Genomic DNA, 24,363 nt, shown 5'->3' on the forward strand with positions numbered 1-24,363 from the left:
GTAGATGCATCTCATTTAATCTTAAGGACAATTGTATTAGGTAGATACTAATATTCTTCTAGCTTTTGCCCTGTCACATTTTGTAAGCATTTGAAAAAGAACTGAAACCCTAGTTTTCTGGATGCTTAGTCAAATACTCTATTCTCTGCCCCATGATGCTTGTAGACAATAGAATGCAATGAAAAAAATACCAATCTTGAAATCATCAGAACTGAGTTTGAATCTCTGTTCTGCCACTTGTTGAGTGACCTTAGACAAGTCATTTTGATTTGGTCAGTTTCTATTTCCTCATTGGATAGATGACAGAATTGGACTTAGATAACTCTTACTCTAGAGCTATGATGGAGAACAATACTCAGGTTCCACTCTTCTGCTGAGACTCTAAAGCACTTATCTCCTTCTATTTGAGTGCCTCATTTAGAAAAGTAGCAAACTGAAAGAACAAAAATTAAATTATTTGAACTCAGATCTTCCTGGCACCATGTCTAGTACTCTGTATACTGAGTTATCTACCTGCCTCCATTATACAAATAGTAAAGAAAAAATAGAATAATATATTGCACTCAAATTTGACTTTAGACACTTAGCATTGTGACCCTGGGCAAATCACTTAACCTCTTTTGTTTCAGTTTCCTTGTCTGGAAGAGGAGCTAGAGAAGGAAATGGCAAACCACTCCAGTAAAGAAAATTCAAAAGAGTCATGAAAAGTCAGACATACTGACATGACTAAATGCCAACAGCGAGTAGGACAGAATAAGCAGGTCAGGAAATAAGGGTTCTGGTCCTGTTTCTTCCGTTACTTTGCTCTGTCACAGTAGACAAATCACAAAATCATTTTGAGCCTTTAAATCTTTGTTTGTAAAATGAAATCTTTAAAATAAATGATATCTAGGAACCCTGATCTATAATTCTATGATTTTTAGAACTGAGATCAACTCAACTATTAGTTTTCTAAAAATATTGAAGCTCTGTGACTTTTCTTTCACTTTTAGAAAGCATGGAATTAATTTGTCATTAGATCTTGAAGTTCCAATAAGATTCTATAATTTTGGGTTAGATAGTAATTGCTTGATGGCATGCTGAGGGTTATAATGTAGAATTATGGTAGAGGTGGGAATTATGTTATTTAGATTAGAGGAAAAAAGCAATTAATTTCATATTTTTCCATACCTGATCTTTAATTTTTTTTTAAATTGAGGTTAAAGATTTTTGATTTTCTTAAGCAAAGTGACTCCAGGCTAGTTGTGTTCTGTGTAGGAGGGGGTATATATTAGTAAGAAGGCATACAGTCAGATTTCTCATTGATTGTCCTGAAACTCAAAACATTGCCTAGTCAATCTCCAACCTGCTTATTTCTATCATTCACACCCTCCTTAAACTTGTGAAGATTTTCAGTGGAATAGAAAATAAGCCTGGCAGATCACTCTTATCATTTGACAAATGAGGAAATTGAAGTTCACAGAAATGAAGTGACTTCTTCCATGTTCAGGTTATAAGTAGTGAAACCAGGATTCTATCTATCAGGTCTTCTGATAGCAGATTTAATGGGTCTCGTATTGTAGCTCACTGTCTCCCCTTGCTCACATATGTAACATTCTCCAGTTAAAGAATCTGAGAAAAACCTTGCCAAGGCAGAACCAGGACCAGCTTTGAATTTCCTCTATCATCCAGATCTTTGTTTCAGAGCACTGATCTGGCATCTTTTTGGGGTCTAGTGACTGAAGTTTTGTCCAATTTTGCTTCTTGATTGAATAGTTGTACTGCTCTTAAGTATTTATCATGTTCTCTTTCATGTTATACTGTAGTTATTTTTGCATGTGTTATATCTCCACCCCCTTCTCCACCTGGACTGTAAGTCCCAGAAAAACAGAAATAGTCTTTTTATCTTTTTAAAAAATCTTCTCTATTACCTATGGTTTGTAATAACAAACTCTTAATAAATACTAGAGTTATTAATTTGAATTTTCATCTCTTGAGTTATTTAGTCATCTTAATTTAAGTCTGTAGTACATCACTTCCCCTCTTCTTGATCTGGTAGGACAGTCAGAGAGCAGAAATCAGATAAAAATAATCAAGTATAGAAAGCATCAATAATTAAAGTATGTGAATTAATATGAAAATGTTAAACAAGATTGTATATGTTCAATCTATATAACATTGTTTTCTGCCTTGGGGAGGCAAGAGGAAAGGGAGGGTGGTAGAAAAATGTGGAACTCAAAAGTTTGCAAAAGGATGAATGTAGAAAACTACCTTTCCTTCTAATTAGAAAAAAATAAATAAAAACTTTAAAAAAGAATTAAGGTATGTGGGATGTGATCTGTTGATATGCTCTAAAATGTCCAAATGGATCTCTGACCTTATCAACGTAATATTCCCCCCACTGATGCTGAAGGCAACCTCTTCATGCCTGCCTAGCCTGTGTTACTCTTTAAATCCTTTGCATAAATGTTTCACAACAGGTCCACATAATGTACTAGGGGAACTTTCTACATATTCTCTTTATATTGTGAGTATCCCAGAGGTTGTCCATGTATAATCTTCCCATCTCTAACCACTTTCTTTCTTCTGTTTTCCTTTTTATATATAAGGCCAAGATAATTTTTTTCCCCAGTAGTATGTCTAATCATTGGTCTTTGAAAAGAATCTCACATTTATAGTAACAGTACTTAAGCTAAAATTTGTAGGAGGAATAAGAACCAGACTTCTTTAGTATAGGGCACTCCTGGCAAAGAGCATCCTCTTTCCATACAAGTTGGTCACCTTTTCTTTTCTTCATTTTATAATCTTAGAGAGTCACCTGGGGTCCTGAGAAGTTAAGACTTGCCCAAGATCATGCAGTTAGTAAATATCAAAGGAGAGACTTGGACCTGAGTCTTTCTGGGGCCAAAGCCAGCTTTCTATCCATTATGCCATCTTGTCTGCCTCTCATGCTGCCTTTATAGACAGTTTAAAAACCATGAATCCTAGGATTTTCAGTCCTTTTTTCTGCCTCTGTGCCTCCATCATAGCAGAAGAAGGAGAGGACATATGGAATTAAGAAACACTTTTTTTCATGATTTACTGTGGCCAAAGAACACATCACCAAGTTTGAAGCCTAGTGATAACAACTTGTCTGACATAAAAGGGTGTTCTTGAAGAATTAGAGGCACTACATCACACTTTACCAATATTGGATATCATAAAGTAGTCTCAATTTGTTATCAGAATTTTGCTTGCCATTCTTTTAGCCTGGGAGTGTCTGTCAAAACTGTTCCACTCCTGATAGTATTGAAAAACCAGGATCATCTTTGTGACATGATGAGTCTTTGGAATAATGCTTTATAGTCATCCTCTGATGTACCATTCTTCATAAAGGAAATTGTATTAATATATTTGGAATGAATTTGCTTCTTGTTTCCTTGACTAATGAAAACATTGCCAGTACTTGAGAATCCCATTCAATGGCATCCTTAAAATCCATAGGGAAATAATGTGGCATATGGGATTGAATGAGTTACTTAGAATCAAAAAAGACCAGTATGTAAATATTATTTACTACTTGAGTGATTATAGATTACTTAATCTTTTTGAGTTTCAGTCCCTTTATCTGGAAAATGGACATAACAAAACCTTTGCTATGTATAATATAAGGCTATTGTAAAGCTCAAATGCAGTAATATGTAGAAAGCATTTTGCAAACTTCAAATTATATATAAATGTCAGCTATAATTATCTGTCCTGGATTCCTCCTCACTTCTAAAATGCTATTTCTTCAAACAAGACATCTTGCACAGCCCCCAGCAACAAGCATGTGGGGCATGATGATGCAATTTCTGAGTGTGTGTGTGTGTGTGTGTGTGTGTGTGTGTGTGTGTGTGTGTTTGCATCACCTTCAGAAATCATTAGTGCAGCCATGGAATGATGACTTTTCTTTCCACAGCAGAGTTGGCCCAAATAATTTGAAATTGTTCCATGCAATTTCAGTCAGTAGAATAATAGAATCTCCCTATCTATTTAAAGAAATTCAGAATAGGTTTGACAAGGAAAAAAGTCCCAAATAAAATAAAAGAAACTACTTATTGCAAAAATACATAGCCTTGCCCTTCCCCCAGTCTTTATTAACTAGGTGATTTATCTCTGGTACCGCAATTCAATTCAATAAAAATTATCAACTATCTATTATTTGATTTTCAAATACAAAATGTAGATAAGTGGCAACCACTTCCTAAAGGTATTTCAAGTCTAACAAGGTAAAATCAGACAAAAACACATACATACATACACACACACACACACACACAAATAAAGTTCAAAATAAACTGAGTTCAAAATGAAATGAAATAGGGAGGAGGAGGAGAAGGAGAACAAGAGGGAGAGAGAGGGAAGGGAAGAAGGAGAGAGAAACAGAAATAGAGAAATAAATGTCATTTCAAGGATTTTTGCCATAGATTCACTTAATAAAAAAAAATTTATGGATCCCTCCAATTCCTTTTCCTATTTTCTCCTTTCTTTTCTATGTTAGTCTATCCCTTTTTCTTTTTTCTTTTTTTGGTCTCCTCATTCTGAACCAATTTCAGGCAGTCATTTGATGCTTTCTCCATTGACCAACTAGAAAGTACTTCCTTGGTTATGAAAGTTTTCTTGTTAGTGAAATGTGTCTGACGTTCTGAAATCCCAATTCCCTTCTTTGTGCTATCCTTCAGTCTGTGTATATATATATATATATATATATATATATATATATATATATATATAATAGCTAGCATCTATATAATACTTTAAGTTTTCTGAGGAATTTTACTTATGTAATAGGTGTGAAAACTGAGAACAAGAGACTAAGATTTATGGTCAGGGTCACACACCATGGTAAATGTCTGAAGCAGCATTTTTAATGTAGTAGGTCTTGCTGAGTCCGAGTCCAATGTTCTCCATTCTCTATCTAGCTGCCTTCATCTCCAATTCTAATACAATCTGTACAGATTCTTGACAGTTTGCCTTCACTTAATTTTTCATGCTTATGTTATATTCTATTTGACATGTTTATGCTATATTTGACCTGAATGAGTTCAACTCTGCTTCCTTGGATCTTTCTGCATGTTCTAAATTCCTTGCTTAGTTTCAAATGTACTAGACTTAATTAATGTAGTCAGTTAACTCTACATTACTCCCCAGATTTCCTATCATTGACTGTTTGGACTTGTAGTCTTTAAATGCTCTATACATAACCTATTCTTACACCAGCTTCTCCATCTAATCCTAACTCTCCCAACCTGCTCCATTTCTTCTACTTTTAATAATAGCTCTGTATCTATGATGATGATACTCACCATCTTCAAGGTCTCAGGGGCTAGAAGATATATAGAAGATGATCAGAGTCAGAGGGAAGCCCAGAGAGTGAGGAACTTTTCCACAAGTCTTGAAGACTATGATTCACTATGGACATGGGTAGAGACTAAATGGTGGGCATCTTGGAGTGTTCTGTTGGACTGACTAGTATAAGGTAATGGGGAAGGGAAAGTTAGAACATTGAAGATCTTAGATAAAGACAGATTAGATAGAAAGATGGTAAATAGATACAGATAAGGAATTTATTAACCATATACTATATGTCAAATATTATGCTATGTGTTGTGAATAAAAATAGCAGCAAATAAGATAGCCACTAGCTGGGATCAGGGAAGAGGAAGGGAGTGGCAAAAGTAGTTAATGGAAAGGAAAAATTCAGAGGGAAAAAAATGAAACATAAAAGAGGCAAACATAACAGGAACTCTTCCTGAAATAGAAGTCTTGACAAGGGAGTCACCAAAGAGAATACTAGAATGGCTGGATAAATAAGACATAATCCCTATCAGGAAACTTTCAGAGGTGGTAGTAAATGATTGAAGTGGAAATAAGGTTCAAAATTGAATCATAATAAAATCAAATTGGATAACAAGTGGTGGGGTCTAAAGAAAAGCTGCCACAGTAAGTTACAAAAGTACCTCTTGTAGCCAATAACAAGGAAGAAATCACCTTTCAGATTTATGTATAGGGAAAGAGCAACAAAACAATAGGAAAAGTTGCACAAGATAAATTAAATAATTCTAATTACATAGAAATATAAAAGGTTTTGTATAAACCAGTCTAAAAAATTAGAAAGGAAATATATAAATACTGGAAAAATCTTTCCCTTTTTCTAGCAACTTTCTCTGATAAGTCTCATATCTAAAATAAATAAATGATTGAAATTTATGACATCTATGATCAGATAAATTATTTTTGATGAATAAAATAGAACAGGTTTGGTGGTCATATCTCTCTAATTATTAATATATAAGTTCTCTAATTTTTCATGCATAAATCACTGCAGAATTTTCTTCAATAATTCTAGAGTTTGTTATATTCAAATATGCAAATTCTCAGCATTCTGAACAAAACTTACTTCAGGAACTGCCTCTCTTAAGATTCTAAATAGATTTATATCTTAGTCAAATGAACTATCAAGGCAAAATACTTAGTAAATACTTTTCTCAGAAGCAGATCTATGGTCCAGAGAAGTGATCTCTCAAGGGTCACTCCATTAAAATGGTCTCAGTTCCTTTAAAGGGACTTACACTTTGAAGATCATTTATTTTCATCTTTCCTCTCCACCCCCATTTACTTGCCCTATCTTGAATCTCACAAATTAACTTGAATTGTTAATGTCCAAGACCACAACTTTAGAACGGGAAGAGATATTTGAAAGCATCAAATCTAACACTTTGATTTACAAATGAGCAAAATAAGTCATAGAATGGTTAAATGCTTTGCCCAGGATCACACAAAGCTTATAATATGCAGAGAAACACAGGTCTTCTTGACTCTATATCCAAGACCCTATTAACTATGATATATGTTCTTCTTTCTTTCCTTCCTTCCTTCTTTCCTTTCCTTTTTCTCTTCTTTACTCTTTCCTCTTCCCTTCCTCCCTCCCTCCCTCCCTTCTTTCTTTCTTTTTACTTTTTCTGTCTTTTTTTTTTTGCTCCTTCTTCCCGCCTTTCTCCACACATAAGACTTGCTGTTAGGGGTATGATCTATGAAGTTCTATAGAGAAGGTCTTGCTAGTTCTGTTGCTACTTTTGTGGGGTATTGAGTTTCCAGATCTCAGGAACAATTTAGGCTGGAGACTTGCAAGCTTTCAGTTTTCCCAAAATGTTCTGATCTAAGTCAGTCTGATTGCTCTCCTCATGGTCTGCAAGTTTCTAAACTGGATTTGACTTTCCCTCATGCTCCTTGACTGGGTCATCATCCATTCATACTCCTTAAATATGAACATTTCAAAAGATTCTGTTCTGGGTTCTCTTCTTTTCTCCCTCTATAACAGGGTTTCCTAATTAGATGCATACTGAGATAGCTGGGGGTCATGTTGTAGATATTTAAACCAAGATCATGGAAAGAGTCTGGGTCTGGCTGCTACAGGAGGGTATGATGACTGTAAGGATCTGAGCCTCTAAACTGGGACAGTATCAGAATTGCATAGTCAGAGTTTAAGAAAGATAAAGGAACTTCTCCTGAGTTGCAACTGTGTCTGGGTCAACATTGAGTCTGAGCTCTACTGTTGCCAACTCCTGCTTGCCCATGCTGAAGGTTGTGGATAGGTCAAGTGTTGTGGTGCTGAAGGACTAGAGTCGCTCTTGTAGCCTTTTATCTCATTTCTTAGTTCTTAATTACTATCTGAAAGTATTTGACATCATTTTGTTTGGTTAGTTTGCATGATGGATGAGGTTTACTCACCTCTTGGTTCTGAAAGGGATATTTTATTTCTACTTACTTGTTCAATGTCATATTATTTTTCTTTGATTCTTAGATTCATATTTGCATGATGTATTATTTTGGGGCTGTTGATCAAACTTCTTTGCACTTCAGAATATCATATTTCAAGCAAGAAGCAAATCTGTTTACCTGATAATCGTTGAAGTTTAATGTTCTTTAGCAGGGCTTTCTGTCTACAAAATTTTTTTGTGTGATGTTCAGTATCAAATTCTATAGTTTGTGTTTTTTCTAAGTGATTCAAACTTTGAGTTTATTGCTGTTACTCTGTTTTCTCTTGATCTGTACCTTGTAATCTGATTTTAGTATTTCCAGATAATATTCCTGTGTTTTCTGAGTATTTTATATTTAGCTTTCACTTTTCATGATGATTTTATGGATGATCTATTTTTCTTTGATCATTTCTTCAAATTTCATTTTCAAGTATAATAATTTGTCTTTTTAAAATCTTCATTCTTCTTATCTTCCAGTCTTTTAATTGTGTTTAATTAATTTTGCATTCTATTTGTACCATTCTGAATTTCAGAGAATTTATCAGTTGATTAAAATTCTCCAGTCCCTTATTCAACTTCATGATTTCTTCCTAATGTCCTTTCTTATATCTTTTGATATTTTCCTTTAATTCTTTGATTGTTTATCTGAATCATACTAAACATTTTTTTGTCTTTGCATTTTCATTTCAAGAAACTTTTAACAGTTTATTGTACTTCTTTCACTTGACCTCAGGAGATTTTGATTTAGTTTCTTCTATTTTAAATTTCTCTTTTATTCTAATTATCCCTTTATCTGTTTGTACATTTCTTTTCCTCAGACATCTTTTACCTGTTTTTATCAATTATTTTAATCATTTTTCCCTATGGTGTCTTTACTGTAAACATATTTACCAGCAATCATTTCTCTTCCCTAGACCCAATGTATTTTCCTCTCTTGATCCCTGTTCTTTTATTTTTCAGACTTCTTGGATAGGGTGGATTTGCATCCCTCAAGAGGTAAATTTTAACCCAATTGGACACCAATATGAGGAAATTCTAAGAGAACATTGTAGTTGAACTCATTTCCCCTTCTTTCTCAGTCCATTCTTCTTTGTTGTAGACCTTCTCTCGTCCTTAGCTTGACCTGGGGACCTGATCATGAATGGCTTAAGATGTGTTTTCCAGGCAACAGTTGAGTTATAATTAGGTCTCTTTCTTACATTTCTCTCCATTTCTTCCTGTTTTGTAGTAAATAGTTGTGACCTATGTATATTAATAAAGGACCTCTATGTCCTATACTTCTAGTTTCCCTCTTCCTCTTTTATCGCAGCCTCTACACTTTTAGAGCTGACTCTCTTCCTTTCTCATGACCATCAGAATTGATCCAGTTTATAATCCTCAACTTCCTAGGCTTCATGTTTTCCCCAGGACATGGTCAAAGGATTAATTCCTATATCTCATACTGCAGGAAGTGAGTCCTAGCTTATATTTTACTCTATCAAGGTCTAATGATTCTCTCAAGAGAACTTCTAGATTTAAATATTCAACTCAATAAGTGTTTATTAAGTACTAGTATTTTGTTCTATTCAAAATATAAAAAGAGAAAAAATAATTCTTGGCCTCAAAAACCTTAGTTTGCATTTTATATACCTGAACTTTTGATAGTTCACAGACAATGAACATTGACAGGTGAGATGTTTTCAGCTAGAGATGTATGACTTACATACCTGTACTGTTTGTTCATAATGTTACTCATTTCTGCAATATTAATAGGATCATTATGTCTCTAAACTTTCTACATTAATGTTTCTCATTGATTCTCAATTCTAAACCTATCAAATATTCTTACTTTGAGGAAAAGACAAAGGAATGGAAAATACTGGAGGTCAAGAGCAAGATAATTATGAAAATTAACATAAAATAAAATCCATTCATCATTATGGATTTTGGTTTCTTTATTTGATTCACTTCACATAATAATTTGAATAGTTTGGACATCTGCATTTGAGAAAACTCATCAACAATCATGTTATCTCCCATCAATTGAGGAATGGCTGAACAAGTTTTGGTATATGCAGTGGAATGTTAATTGTACTGTTAAAAATGATAATATGATTTTAGAAAATCCTGAAAATACTTAAATGAACTGATACAAAATAAAGTAAGCAGAATCAGGAGTACATTGTACACAATAGCAGCAATATTTTACTATGAAGAACTGTGAATGACTTAGCTATTCTCAGCAAACAATGATTCAAGAGAACTCCAAAGGACTCATGATGAAAAATGCTATTCACTCTCAGAGAAAGGACTGGTGTTGTCTAAATATAGACTGAAGCATACTTAAGGGGAGGGGTGTGATCTTAATTTGAGCCATATGAAATTCCTAAAGGCCAATTGAATTAATGATAAAAATGTATAGATCTTTTTTGTTTAAGACTTTAGAATTTGCTATTTAGGAGTCTTTGCCAGAATTTTTTTCAATGCATCATTACATTTGAATAGTCATGCCAGATTACTCAGTCTTGTTTTAGCAGTGAAAAATTTGCAATCAGTCTAAGAGCTGGGAAACTGCTTAGTCCAAACTAATAAGAAATTAGTTTCCGCGGAATGGGTAATATTCAGAAAATAAAATGTATCTATCAGACATGTTTTTTGTAAGGTTTCAGGAAATTGTATTTGCAGGTGAAAAAGAAAGCAGGTCATTAGAGTAAAAGAGGAAAACAAACCAAAGTAAAACTGCTGTAGACAAGGAATTTAGATTTATGTAGAAATAAATAGACTATTATTAAACAGATAGGAGGATGGTTAAGATTCTTTATCATCTCTACCATTATTACCATACCTTTATTGGGCAGTTTGATTATTGTTAATGCTTTGACTCTTTTTTTAAAAAATTGTTTAAATTTCTTTACTGCTTCAGGTAGTAGTAGTGTCAAAATTCTCTGCCATTTTTGTTCTTCAAGGGTTAACTTTTCCATAATCCTTTAAGATGAAGCAACTATCTTGATTTGTCTTGAGTTGAATAATGATTACAGTTTGCACTGTATGACTTTGATGAATGGATAGAAGACATCAAAATGACAGTCTTTCTCATTTACTTGACTACATACCTTCTTTGAGCAGCATAAACCCTTTGGAATTAGGCAGGTCACCTCTCCAAATCTCAGCCCACTCCCCATCTTCTATCCATTTAGATTGCCCATGAGTGATGTTATTTATTATAAGAGTGGTTAAAGAGATTTAAACTGCTTTAAATGCCAATGATCTATAAATGACTACTACCAGAGTATACAAAAAGTGATGAAGGACCCATCAAGCATTGATTAGAAGAAACAGGAAGGACCACAAGAAAGTTTTTTTAATTTGGTTCATGAGGAGTTCAAACTATAACCTCTACCCCCACAAAACAATTCATGATACTGGGACATTCTAGTGGTGCCAGGTCATTGCTCCATCCTCTCATAAAATAAAAAATAAATGGGGCAGCTGAGTGGTGCAGTGGAGAGAGTATCAACCCTGGAGTTAGGAAGACATGAGTTCAAATCAGGCCTCAGACAATTAATAATGACCTGGCTATGTGACCTTGGGTAAGTCACTTAACCCTACTGCCTTGCAAAAACCCCCCAAAATACAAAAAAGTTACAGATGATCATGAAACAAATTTTCCTGTAGGATATTCAGAAATATAATTTCATTGGCTTAATGACTGGTACAACTTCCTTTTCTTGATTCAGCAATTTAAATATTTATTATCCTAAATACTTTATTCCACAGATCAGACTCAGATAAAATTTCAACCTTGAGCCCTTGAAAAAAAGAGAGTACATATATTCTTGAAGTGTTGAGGTAGAAGTTAACATATTATCAAGGTCACTTCATTCATTTAAATTGAAATAAATTGAAGATTACCAAGGTGAAGTGGAATACCCAAGATCCTGTTCCTAGTTAGTCATAGAACAAGGACAAAAAAAACTCATTTCCTCAAACTCCTAGTCTAGTGCTTTTGATCCTTTAGCATACTGTCTAAAATGGCAGTCACTTAAAATCTCTCTTTGAATTTTGATTTATAAAAGAAGAGTAATATTTTAGTAGACAGGGCACTAGACTTAGATATAGGGTGGGTTTATCTTTGTTCCATGACCTAACTAACTGCAAAATGGGAATGAGACCTATCTTACCTACTTCTCAGATACTACACTTGATCTTAGCCAAAAGGCGAAGAAGCGATTACCTACTTCTCAGAGTAGTTGCAAGAAAAGTCTCTTGTAAACTGTATATCATTCTGAAAATATCAGATATTATTATGATATGATCTTCCACTTTTTATGAACATAGGATATCATTCCATAGTATGTTGATGGTGAGTTGAGTTCATTTGTTGCCCCCAGCAGAGGAAAGAACAATGTTCATTATCTTCCCAACTGATTAAATGAAAAATTTAGCATTGACAACTGCTTCATCCTTGCTTTGAAAACACTGCCAATTCAACTGTCACTCATATGCCAGTAAAGGGATTAGAAGTTGAACAATGAAGGGTGAAGTAAAGAATTGATATGGTTCAATGGTAAAGAGAAAAGTATCCAGTATCTGAGAAAGCTATAAGTAGCAGGAAGATTCTGTAGCCCTTACTGGGGATTGTAGCTATTGTGAAGATCTTTTAAATTTTAAATTCTGCTATAATTAAGCCATTCCATGAGGGATGGACAGAGGAATTGCAATTAGAATTAAACTATAAATTGTAGCCCAGCATAGTTGTTTTTTAAACCCAGAACTGGAATTCCTTTTATGTTAAAAAAAAAGTCTTTTAAACTGAGAATACTTTCTAAACACTTAAAAGTTTGAAACACCTACTCATTTAAAAAAAGAGAGGAAGAAAAAGGCAAGAGAGATACTAAACTTGCTGATGTCACTTAGTAGATGTCGATGCAGTTTGCCTGTCAGTTTCTAATTCTGTGCAGTCAGCCATAGCCTCCTACTTCCACTTATAGAATTTAACTTAGAATTTTGGCTTTGTTCAGAGTCTAGTGACTATGAAGTCATATAAAGTAGGATACGGAAAAATACACTGAAAATCATTTCAGGAAGGATTTATCTCTTAGGTTTCATCACAGAGTTTAGAGTTGGAAGGTACTCAGAGGTCACTGAGTCCAATCTTTCCATTTCCATTGAGATGCTGACACTGACTTATAGGATGAAAATTTTAGAGTCAAACAGCATTTTTCTAGCAAGGAAAAAAACCAACAAAGCAAAAGCAAAAAAAAAAATCTGAATGCATTTATCTGTATGTCTACTTATTTTTTTTAGTGTGCTAGCTAGAATCTTCTGGAGATGGTTTGTCCTATAGGTCAAGTGGAGAAGCAATATGAATGACCTGGAATGATAACAAGTGAGAGTAAAATAATAGTAACACTACTGCTTTTTTTAGCTAGAAGGATTAGAGTATGAGCTCTGATATTTACTTACTAAGATGGCTCCTTTCATCATGGACAAGTAAGTTATTTAAACTCCCTCAGCCTTAATGTCCAGATCTGTAAAATGGGGAGAAAAATGTTTATAATATTCTGACAAAGTCAGTATAAAACATTATTATGGGGTGATTGTGAGGAAGATATTCCTAAAACATAAAATAAGTATAAAGTGTGAAATCTAAATTTATTAATGAAATTTGGAATGAAAGGAACTTTAGAATACTCTAATTCCAGTCACTTCATCACACACACACACACACACACACACACACACACACACACACACACATATATATATAAAGTGATGTTCAGGGTAGGTTAATTAATGACCTAGTGTTTGGCTTATGATTGGTTTTCAGTGTGTTGCAATTATATATTTCTCTAATTGAATTGCTTCTAAATATATATGATCTTGGAAAAGTCACTTAACTTCTTTGAATCTCCCTTTCTTCTTCTGGAACATAAAGAAAGCAATATTTGTACTGACTTCTCAGTTTATTGAGAAAGGACTTCTATAAAGTGTCATTTAAAGATGAACTATTATTACTATTTATTCCAAATTAAATAAAAGTGATTTAAAACAATGTTATAGTGAACATCTCAAAATTTAGGAGGTGAAACTACCTCATATAAGAAAATATAAAAGATTAAGTTGGGGGGGGTGGAGCCAAGATGGCAACAAAAGTGGATCGTGTCTTATGGGCTCTCTCATAAATCTTCGAAACTAAGGACTCTAACTAAATTTTTGAGAGACAGAACCCACTGAGGGACCCAGTGAGGCAGTTCTCCTACTCAAGGTAACCTGGAAAAGAGCAGAAAGGCTCTGTTCCCCAGGGTGGGAGGGGTGGCCTGCCAGAGGGGTGACCTGTCAGAGGGGTGGCGCGCCAGAGCGAAAGAACTTCAGCCTCCTGGAGGCAGTGCGAGGGCGCTGGGAGACACAGCTCACAGCAGTGGAGGAGTTTCCTGAGCTATGCCCTGGGGAGCACTGGGCACAAATTGGGGGAACAGTGGGGGACCTCTGCCAGAGCGAGCACGTGAAGCCCAGCCCTCAAGGCACACAGCGAGAAGCTTGGCCACTGCAGCCCAGATCCAGAAAACAGAGAAGCAGGCAGAGCTGGTAAGCAGGAGCCCCCCAGGGCATGAGCCCATTGAACCTAGGGAGGGGAGTGAAGAGAGAGAGACTGCAGAGTTTGGCCCCTAGAACAGGACTCTGGGGTTCTGACCACATTCAGATCTTGATCACAGTCTAGGCCTCCCCATAGAACAGCAGCCCCCCCCCCCCACCTCAGCCCTGTGGCAGAGGGGGACACATATGGTCATTCACAGACCAGGAGGGAGGACAGAGCCTCACACACTGAGACCCTTCTGGGAGTGTCCCAAAAGCTCAGGAAGCACCCCCAAAACAGGCTAAGGCTGCAAAAATGAGCAAGCAGAGAAACAAGAGGAACACCATTGAGAAATACATTATCTATGATCCCAAGAAGGATCAAAATACTCAGTCTGAAGATGAGGAAGCACAAGCTCCTGCATCTAAAGATTCTAAGAAAAACAGAAATTGGGCTCAGGCTATGACAGAGCTCAAAAAGGATTTTGAGACTTTGAAAATCAAATGAGGGAGTTAGAAGAAAAACTGGGAAAAGAAATGAAAGATGCAGGAAAAACATGAAAATGAAATGAGCATCTTAGTCAAGGAAATCCAAAAAATGCTGAAGAAAATAGCATGCTACAAAACAGCTTAGGTTAAATAGATAAAACAGTTCAAAAAGTTATTGAGGAGAAGAATGCTTTAAAAAGCAAAACTGGCCAGATGGAAAAAGAGATAAGAAAACTCTCTGAAGAAAATAAATCCTTCAGACAAAGGATAGAACTCAGGGAGATGGATGAATTTACTAGAAATCAGGACTCAATACTTCAAAACCAAAAAAATGAAAAATTAGAAGAAAATGTGAAACATCTCATTGAAAAAACAACTGATATGGAAAATAGATTTAGGAAAGATAATTTAAAAATTATTGGAATACCTGAAAGTCATAATCAGAAAAAGACCCTTGACATCATTTTCAAAGAATTACTACAGGAAAATTGCCCTGATATCCTAGAAGCAGAGGGCAAAATAGAAATGGAGAGAATCCACTGATCCCCCCAAGAAAGAGATCCCAAAAAACCAACCCCTAGTAATATAATAGCCAAGTTCCAGAACTCCCAAGTCAAAGAGAAAAATATTACAAGCAGCCAGAAGGAGACAATTCAAATATTGTGGAGCTGCAGTCCGGATCACACAGGACTTAGCAGCAACTACATTAAAAGCTCGTAGGGCTTGGAATATAATATATCAGAAGGCAAAAGAGCTTAGAATGCAACTGAGAATCAATTACCCAGCAAAACTGATGTCCTCTTCCAGGGAAAAAGATTGACTTTCAATGAACCAGGGGAATTTCAAATGTTCCTGTTGGAATGGCCAGAGCTGAACAGAAGGTTTGATCTTCAAATACAGGACTCAGGTGAAACACAGAGATTGGAGGAGAAGGGGAAAATATGAGGGACTTAATGATGATGAACTGCATGTATTCCTGCATAGAAAAATGACACTGATAATACTCATATGAACCTTCTCAATTAATAGAGCAGGTGGAAGGAGCTTTTATAGTTGAAGCACAGGAGAAAGCCGAATTTGAAGATAAAATATGGTGTAAAATGGAGTCAATAGAAAAAAGGGAAATGCAATGGGAGCAAGAAAAAGGAGAGGGGGAATAGGCCAAGATATTTCATATAATAAGATTTTTCTTTATTACAATCAGCTATTACAATGATATGGAAGGGGGAAGGCAAGGGGGAATGAGGGAATCTTCGCTCTCATCAGAGGTGTCTAGGAGAGGAAACAGCATATATACTCAAGGGAGTATAGGCATCTGGAGTAAGAAGGAGGGGGGCAGGGGGAAGGGGGGGATGTGAGTGATGCAGGAGAGGATGGACCATGGGGGGAAAGTGGTCAGATAGAATACATTTTCTTTTTTACTTTTTGCAAGGGGCTGGGATTGGATGGCTGATCACAGACCATAGGGCCAGGTGGATGCTGGTCCTAAAGGGTGGGGGGGTGGGGGGATCGGGGCCTCTTGGCCCCAGAGCCAGAGATCTGTCTGCTGAGCCACTCAGCTATCCTACAGCAGAGTCAGAGTGAAAGGAGAGAGAAAATATAGTACATAGTAGTGGAGAAATACTAAAGGAGGGAGTTGTGATCTGCAATGGCAACAGTGGAAAAATATGGAAGTAACTTTTATAATGGACTTATAAAATATGTGATCCACCCGTGACAGAGTTGGTGGTGTTGGAACAAACAGTGAAGCATATTTTATTATTATTATTATTTGGGGGTGTGTGCAGGGCAAATGGGGCTGGGTGGCCTGCCTGGGGCCACATAGCAGGGTGATTGTTGGGTGTCTGAGGCAAGATTTGTCCCAGGTGCTCCTGGCTCAAGGGCCAGTGCTCTGTCCACCACCCAGCCCCCCCTACTATTATTACTATTTTATTTTATTTGGGTCTTTTTTTTTCTTTTTTTTTGGTTTTTTCAGGGCAGTGAGGTTGGGGTGGTTTGAATGTCACACAGCTGGGTGATTGTTGGGTGTATGGGACCGGATATGGGCTTGGGTGCTCCTGGCTCCAGGGCTGGTGCTCCGTCCATTGCGCCACCTGGCCATACCTGCAATTATTACTATTATTTTTTAATTTTAATTTTTTTCTCTCCCCTTTACTTTATTGCTCAAGTGAGTCTATATTTTTTGGGGAAGGGGGTATTTTGTTTACTCTTAAACAAGAATATTTTATTAATGTATAAAAACATTATTTGTGCAAAATGAGAATAAATATTAAATATAAAAAAGATTAAGTTAGCACTTTTTTCTGAGACCTTTTGAACAAGCTAAGCACACCTGAGCAAATTGAAAGTTGATAGGGAGACTTGAATATGTGGCAAGGAAAGCAGGCAATGGTTTTGTCAAGTATCTACCTTCAAACACAGACATAGAAGAACATACCTTAGATATTCACCAAAGTTCTATGCTAGGATTACAAGACAACACGGAAGTCTGCTTTCATAGTTCAATCTAGAATCAAATATATCTAAATGTTCAGTTAAAAAAAGTAAAAATATAATAAAAATACTTGGATTACTCAAAATTAATTTAGAACATACTATTTATGAAACAAAATGTTTTTCTTGATAGATTTTTATTGGTATATTTTGCTTTTTGGTTACCTGGCTTCCCCTTTGTTTTCTTCCCCTACCATTCTCTTAAAATACTTTTATATTTGAAAGACAAAGAAGGAAAAGATGACCAAAATTATTCAACATATTTTTAAAAATCTGATGATAAAAGCACTTTTGTGGATTCTGACCTCAGTAAAATTACAGAAAGAGATTTCTAGTCTTTGTAAATTCAGTGTTAATATTATCTTGTAATTCTCCTTTCTATTGTACTTGTGAGCATCCTCTGTGGTTGTAATCACTTTGTATATTTTGTTCTTGACTGTAATCATTTCACTTTGAATCAATTTATCTGTCTTTCCATGTTTCTATGTATTCACCATGTTCATTGTTTCTCAAGGCACAATAACTTTCCATCCATGTACCACAACTTATTTAACCATTTCTCAAGCAAAGGGTATCTACCGTTTTTTAAGTTTCTTAGTACTACAAAATGCTACTATCAATTAATATGTTGATATATATGGAACCTTTCTTTTGGTCAATAACCTCCTTGGGTTAGGCGCCAACAGCAGAATCTCTGAGTCAAAACATACTGGCATTTTAATCACTTTATTGTGTAACTCCAAATTGCTTTCCAGAATGATTATATCAATTCACATTAGTATGTCTGTCTCAATACATTGGGAGCAATGAGGTGGTCAAGTGGATAACACTGAGATTTCAGTCAGGAAGACATTTTCATGAGTTCAATTCTGGTCTCACATACTTAGCAGCTATCTGAAGTTGGTCAAGTCACTTAGTCCTGTTTGCTTCAATTCCTTATTTGTAAAATGATCTGGAAAAGGAAAATACAAATTACTTAAGTAACTTGAAGAAGAAAACTTCATGGGTTCTTGAGTTGTCAGACAAAACAGAAAATGACTGAACAACAAAGCATGACACTTGCCTTCAATACTGATTATCCCCATCTTTTGCCATCTTTGTAAATTTGTGGTGTATGAGGTAAAACTTCAGAGTTTTGTCTTTTGTTGATTTCATTTCACTTATTAATGGAAATTTGGAGCATTCTTTTATGTGATCAATATGTGCTAATAGTTTCCAAATTTCCTCTTGAGAACTATTCATTTCTTCTGACTACTTCTCTATTCAGGACTGGGTTTTGGTGCTATATATGTATTTTTAGTTTCCTATTTTTTGGGAAATCAAGCAAAGATTAGGTATATTTCATTCAAAGATATTTTTCCTCCAGTCAATCACTTCCTGTCTTAAAATAATGCTAATTTTGTTTGTTTAAAATATTTTTAAATTCATGTAATTTAAATTATCTTTTTTTGTCTTTTATAATTGGAAAGTATAAAATTTGGCATATTCTTTAGGAAGTCTATATGGTTTTATTATTACCTAATTAGTCATAAAAAGAAGTTCTAGTCTTTAAAAGGTTATTTTAAAGTTTAGGAAAGTTAGCATAATCTACTGGAGCCAAAACTTGTACTGTGATTAAAGCAGGTTGGGAGAGAGGGAGGGAGCTAGAAGGGAGAAAATGGGAGGAGTATTTTTCTTTTAGTGCTTCAGAGCTATGGTTAATTTCCCAAACCTCAAAATGATGGTATTTTGTAAGACTGAAAGGTTTTGTGTAGGTGTAAGGAGAATGTCAAGGATGAGTCAAAGATTAATACCTAGATTATAGGGTTTGAAATGGGAATTTTATGCCTTAGAAATCAACTTGGTAAGTAGGAAGTATTGACTGATGGTGGAGTGCAACTTATATTTGCTTTTAATTTAATTGAAGGGAATTATTCTCTTTTCCAAAAGAAAATAATGGCTTATATCGTGGCATTTCTAATAGAACTAAAATTATTCTTGATCCATAAAGCTAATGTAGACTTAATCCAATTGTATGTAAAAAAAGATTTAATAACTGCCTCTTAAATTGAAGTTCATTTCATAATTTCAGACTGTGTGCGCTTGCAACAATCTATATGAGATTTCTCAAAAATATTCATATTATCTGACAGTTAAATCCTTACAAGACCTCCAAGAATTGTAGATAGATATTGATGGCCTAACAGTAAGGTGATGTTCCCCTACATGTATATCTCACTTCATAAAAGAGCTATGTTTCTTAAAAGTTGTCTAGAAAATCAATTACTATATTCACTCACTTGTTCCTTACCTATATGTTTACTAACCATATGTACGAAATTTTGTTAGATAACTTGGAGGAAGAAATATATGATAAAATTCTTGTCCTTAAGAATCTTATAACCCCCCATTATAAAATTAAAATTACTTTTCTAAAAAATGTCTTTATTCTTAATATACAACAAAATCATACTTGAGAGCAAACATAAAAGAATTTTTAGAATAAAAGTTCCAATAATACTTAAAGTAAGTCACAGAATATGTATGAAAATTTGGCTAAATTTGTTTGAACAACTGGCATCCCTGGACAACAAAATATTGGTATTTCTTCAATTATTTGTCTATTGCTTCAGTTTGTATTATTCTCCTATATTTATGCATAATTTTCTCAACCCATTAATTTTACTAGGTGACTCCTACAAAAGCCAGATAGTGGATTGTATGGCAGTGATGCAAATTAAAATTCTAGAATTTTATATGAAACTTCCAGAAAAGTCCATCTTTACTTTTGTAAAGTTCCCAGAAATTCAGCAGTTCAGAGTTTGTTGGGGAGATCTTGAATCTATGGATTTAGGCTACAATAAATGTTCATTTTATACTATTATGTATTTAAGTCCTCAGCACTGTTCCAGTATGTTGGTGTTCTTCGAAACAATCATATCAGACATTCAGTGCATGCTACTACTCACTAAATGAACAAAAGAAAATTACTGAACTAATGAGTAACAGAAAACACATTTGTTAAAATATATGATCAAGAGGACCCTGAGAGTTTCAGAGATGGAATATTCAGATAAAGTATTACAAACAAGTTTCCTGGTTTTTGAGTTGTATAAGAAACTTTTTCTGCAAAGTGTCTTTAGACTATAAAAAGGAAAGGGCATTGTATAATGCTGCTTCCCTTCCAACTTAGACTTGGCACCAGGAAGTATTCAGATTCTGCCTCTGATTGTTGTATGATCAGAGGTAAATCCCTTAACTCCTTTGAACCTCTACACATTAGTGACAGGGGAAGGAGCATGCCATATCAAGGTATTCATTTGATGTCAGGAATAACTGAAACTACTGGAAATGTTTAGTCTGGAGAAGGAAGAACTTTGTGGAGACCTAGTAACTATCTTTTGGAATTTGAGGTTTCTCAGTTAGAAGAGGGAAAAGATTTATTTTGCTTGAGCCTGGAGGCCAGAACCAGAAGCAATGACTGCAAGTTGTAGAGAGCTCATTCAGGCTGAACGGCAGGAAAAAAAATAACAAAAAACAAAAACAACAAAAAAACTTCTTCACAATTATACCTGCTAGGTGGTGCAGTAGATAGAGCACTGGATCTAGTGTCAGTAAGTGCTGAGTTTGAATTTAGTATTAAATACTTACTATGTATCCCTGGGCAAGTCACTTAACTTTTTATGCCTCAGTTTCCTCATCAATAAAATGAACAGGAGAAGGAAAAGGCAAATGCTCTAATATCTTTGACAAGAAAACCCTAAATATGGTCACAAAGAGACAGGATGTAGAAAAAGAGGAAAGACCTCTTGGGAGTGGTTGACTCTATTTTAGTTTATTTTTGGAAGTAATTGGGGTCAAGTGACTTGCCCAGGGTCACACAGCTAGTGTCTGAGTTTGAATTTGAAGTCAAGTCCTAGGGCCTTGCACTATTCACTGTGTCACTTAGCTGCCCCAGCTGCCACTCTTTAGGGTTCTCCAGAAAAAGTTTGAATGAGAAACAAACAAATGAATGAATAAACAAACAAATGAACAGATAAAAGAATAAATAGATAAGTATTATTAAATGGTAAATTTCTCAAATTAATTTTCTGGTGAAATGGATTTCATGCCTGAGTCAAAAGTGGTTCAGAGGCTGATATTGGGTAAAAATTTTGAATGAAAATATTAAGTAGGGACTCAACCAGAGTTCAGCTTCTATGTGGATTAAAATTAACAGATTTTCTGCTCTCATAAAATCGTCTTATTTCCATTTACTATTGTTCACTAATTCATTCACTTACTCAACAAACACACCTACTAAGGGCAATACAAAGATCCTAATTTTAAGATTAAAATTTAATTGGGTGCTTATTTCTGGTAGAGAGTGAGATAAATGTCAAAAGATTCTGACAATATGCAGTAAAAAAAATGGAGGCAGAAGAGTTCTGTTTAATACTGCTGTAGTTGAACCAGTGAGTGAATCTGAGAAGCCTCCTGCTTTCAACAATAATTCTCCTCTTCAATTCTCACATATGAATATTCAGGAGGAATTAAAAAAAGATCAATTTAAAGATTCAAGGAAGTAACTAAGATAGATTTTAGAAATGTATGTTAAAGGCAATTTGTGGCAACAGAAGGAAACATCTAATAGTATTTGTTCTGTTATTCTGTTAATGGCAACAAATCAATACTCTTTCATGCAAATCTCCCATTAAGAATCGCAGCAAATAGTGCCAATTTAGAGAGAACATAACAGAGGGTGAATTATGCATATAATCAAAATAATTTTCTTTGCATTCTTATAATACTTAACTACTTTTCTTATCATTTTTTACATTCAAAATTGGAAATATGAGTAAAAATGGGACTAATATTTATGCTCAATGAATAGTATTCTTTAAATGATAGCCTTCACTCATCTTTATTTCTGAATAAAATAGTCTTGCATTATCTATCTAATCAGCAAGACCAAGATAAAACTATCATCACTAACAATTCAATAGAATTGATCTTTAATATCTTAATCACTTGATCCATAGCTTTCTCTCAGTTTCTCTCTTCTTCAGTCTCAGATAGTTCCTTCAACCAGGGTGGGAAAACAGATTTGCCTTAAGAGATGTCAAATATAGAAAGTTCCAACAGCCATGAAAATGATTGAAGTAGGCCCTACTTGGTTTTTGTAGAGCTTAGTTAGGCATTAAAGAAGTCAGTCATCCACTGCATCCCAAACTATTGACAGTCATCTTGATTTTTATCCTGCCATTGGATTTCCATAACTTTAGAAGACAGAGGCTAGGGGCAGCTAGGTGGCACAGTGGATAGAGTACCAACCCTTGTGTCAGGAAGAACTGAGTTCAAATTTGACCTCAGAACCTTAATACTGTGTGACCTTGAGCAGTTTAATCCCATTGCCTCACAAAACTCCCTCATCCTCTCAAAAATAAAAAGGAAGAAAGGTGAAGTTGTGGCTCCACTTAAATCCAATTTATGTACTAGTCAAAAGACATAACCCATACTATTTTTACCATTTATATCTGCCTCAAAATCCTGTGGTAAAAGACAAGTGTCAAAGCAACATGTATATATACACTGGGAGTTGTAGTCACAATCCTGCATGCAGGCACCCTAGGCCATAGGATAGTCTTCTCAGCATGAGATTCAGCAGTCTCCTGGGTGTCTGAGCAGCCTTTTTGAAAACTACACAGCTCAATTGCTGGCATAAAGAAGGGACTAGAAAAGATGCCCTAAAAATTGTCTGCTTCACTCAAACATGCCCTACTTACTTGTTATCACAGGGTTAATGGTACCACTATGATGAACCCTGATATAATGAAAGAAAAAATGTTATGAAGACATGGAGACCCTCACCATCAATGTGTTAAAGGAGGACAAGTGTGTAATTCTGAGTGACTTTAATGACAGATTAGACCCAGATATGGCAGGGAGTCCTTGGGAGGAATGAAGTCAGCAACAGTGACTGTGCAGTATTGCTTATTATTGGAGCCTTGTACATCTCATGACCTCATCACCAATACCACCTTCTGTTTACCTAACTGCAACAAAATTTTGTGGATGCACTTATTCAGTAAACACAGACATTTAATAGACAATGTTGTTGTAAGAGAAAGTCAGACAGGATGTAAGAGTGACAAAGGTGTTGAATGGTACAAAATACTGGACCATAGACTTATCCTTTCCAAGCTAAAACATACTTGGTCAAAAAAAAAAACCTGAGGTCTCAGGGAAAGACATCTCCCAGAAGATTTAATGTAAAAAATATTAGCTTCTCTAAGCATGAACTGCTAACTTGGAGAGAAAGCTAAGGCAACACAATTAACAGTGTAGTAGAAAAAGAGTGGTGGAAAATCTGGCCTCACACACTTACTAGCTCTGTGACCCTAGCAAAGTCACTTAAACTTCATTGCCTCCAAAAAAGAAAAAGAGTGGGGTAGCTTTCAGAAATTTGGTGTATAGAATTGTTTTTACTCAATTGGGCCAGAACATATGCACATGTCAAGATTGGTTTGACAAAAATGATGAGAAGATTCTCAAGATAGAGAAGAGAACTCTACAGGGATTACAAGTATGATAGTTCATCTATCTCTAAGAAAGCAGCCTTTTACTATAAAAAGTAAAGTTCAAGTGAAGCTTTGAGAGTTGCAGAATTCTTAGCTCAGTAAGGAGGATAAGTTAATTTTACATTTAAAATAGTAATCTAAAGTGCTTTTATAATGTCCTCAAGCCTATTTATGGGTCAGATACTATGGGGCATCTCAACTACTAAGTTCTGATGGAGCTCCTTTGATGAGAGATAAGAGCATGATCCTGGAGAGATGGGCTGAACTCACAGAGTGCCATCAATCAGTGATGAAACCCTTGACCATTTACTTCAGGTTGAAGTCAATCCCTGTCTAGTAGAACTTCTATCTGAAGAAGAGCCTTTGAATACCATTAGGCTTCTCTCATGTGAAAAAGTGTCTGGTACTGATTCTTTTGCTTTTAACTGTTAAAATGTATTTTATTTATAATTTATGAAATAAAAGAAGAACTTTTATAACAGTAGAATAATAAAAATGATTGCACATGAAACTGGAAGTCCATTATG

The 24,363-nt window shown here is 35.1% G+C and overlaps 1 pseudogene; it reads right to left on the reverse strand.

The window, feature by feature from the left end:
* Positions 1 to 11,795: 11,795 nt before the first annotated feature.
* On the reverse strand, positions 11,796 to 11,970 carry LOC141503843 (U2 spliceosomal RNA; annotated as a pseudogene).
* Positions 11,971 to 24,363: the final 12,393 nt, after the last annotated feature.

Source organism: Macrotis lagotis, chromosome X (assembly GCF_037893015.1).
Source record: "Macrotis lagotis isolate mMagLag1 chromosome X, bilby.v1.9.chrom.fasta, whole genome shotgun sequence".
Classification (NCBI taxonomy): Eukaryota; Metazoa; Chordata; class Mammalia; order Peramelemorphia; family Peramelidae; genus Macrotis; species Macrotis lagotis.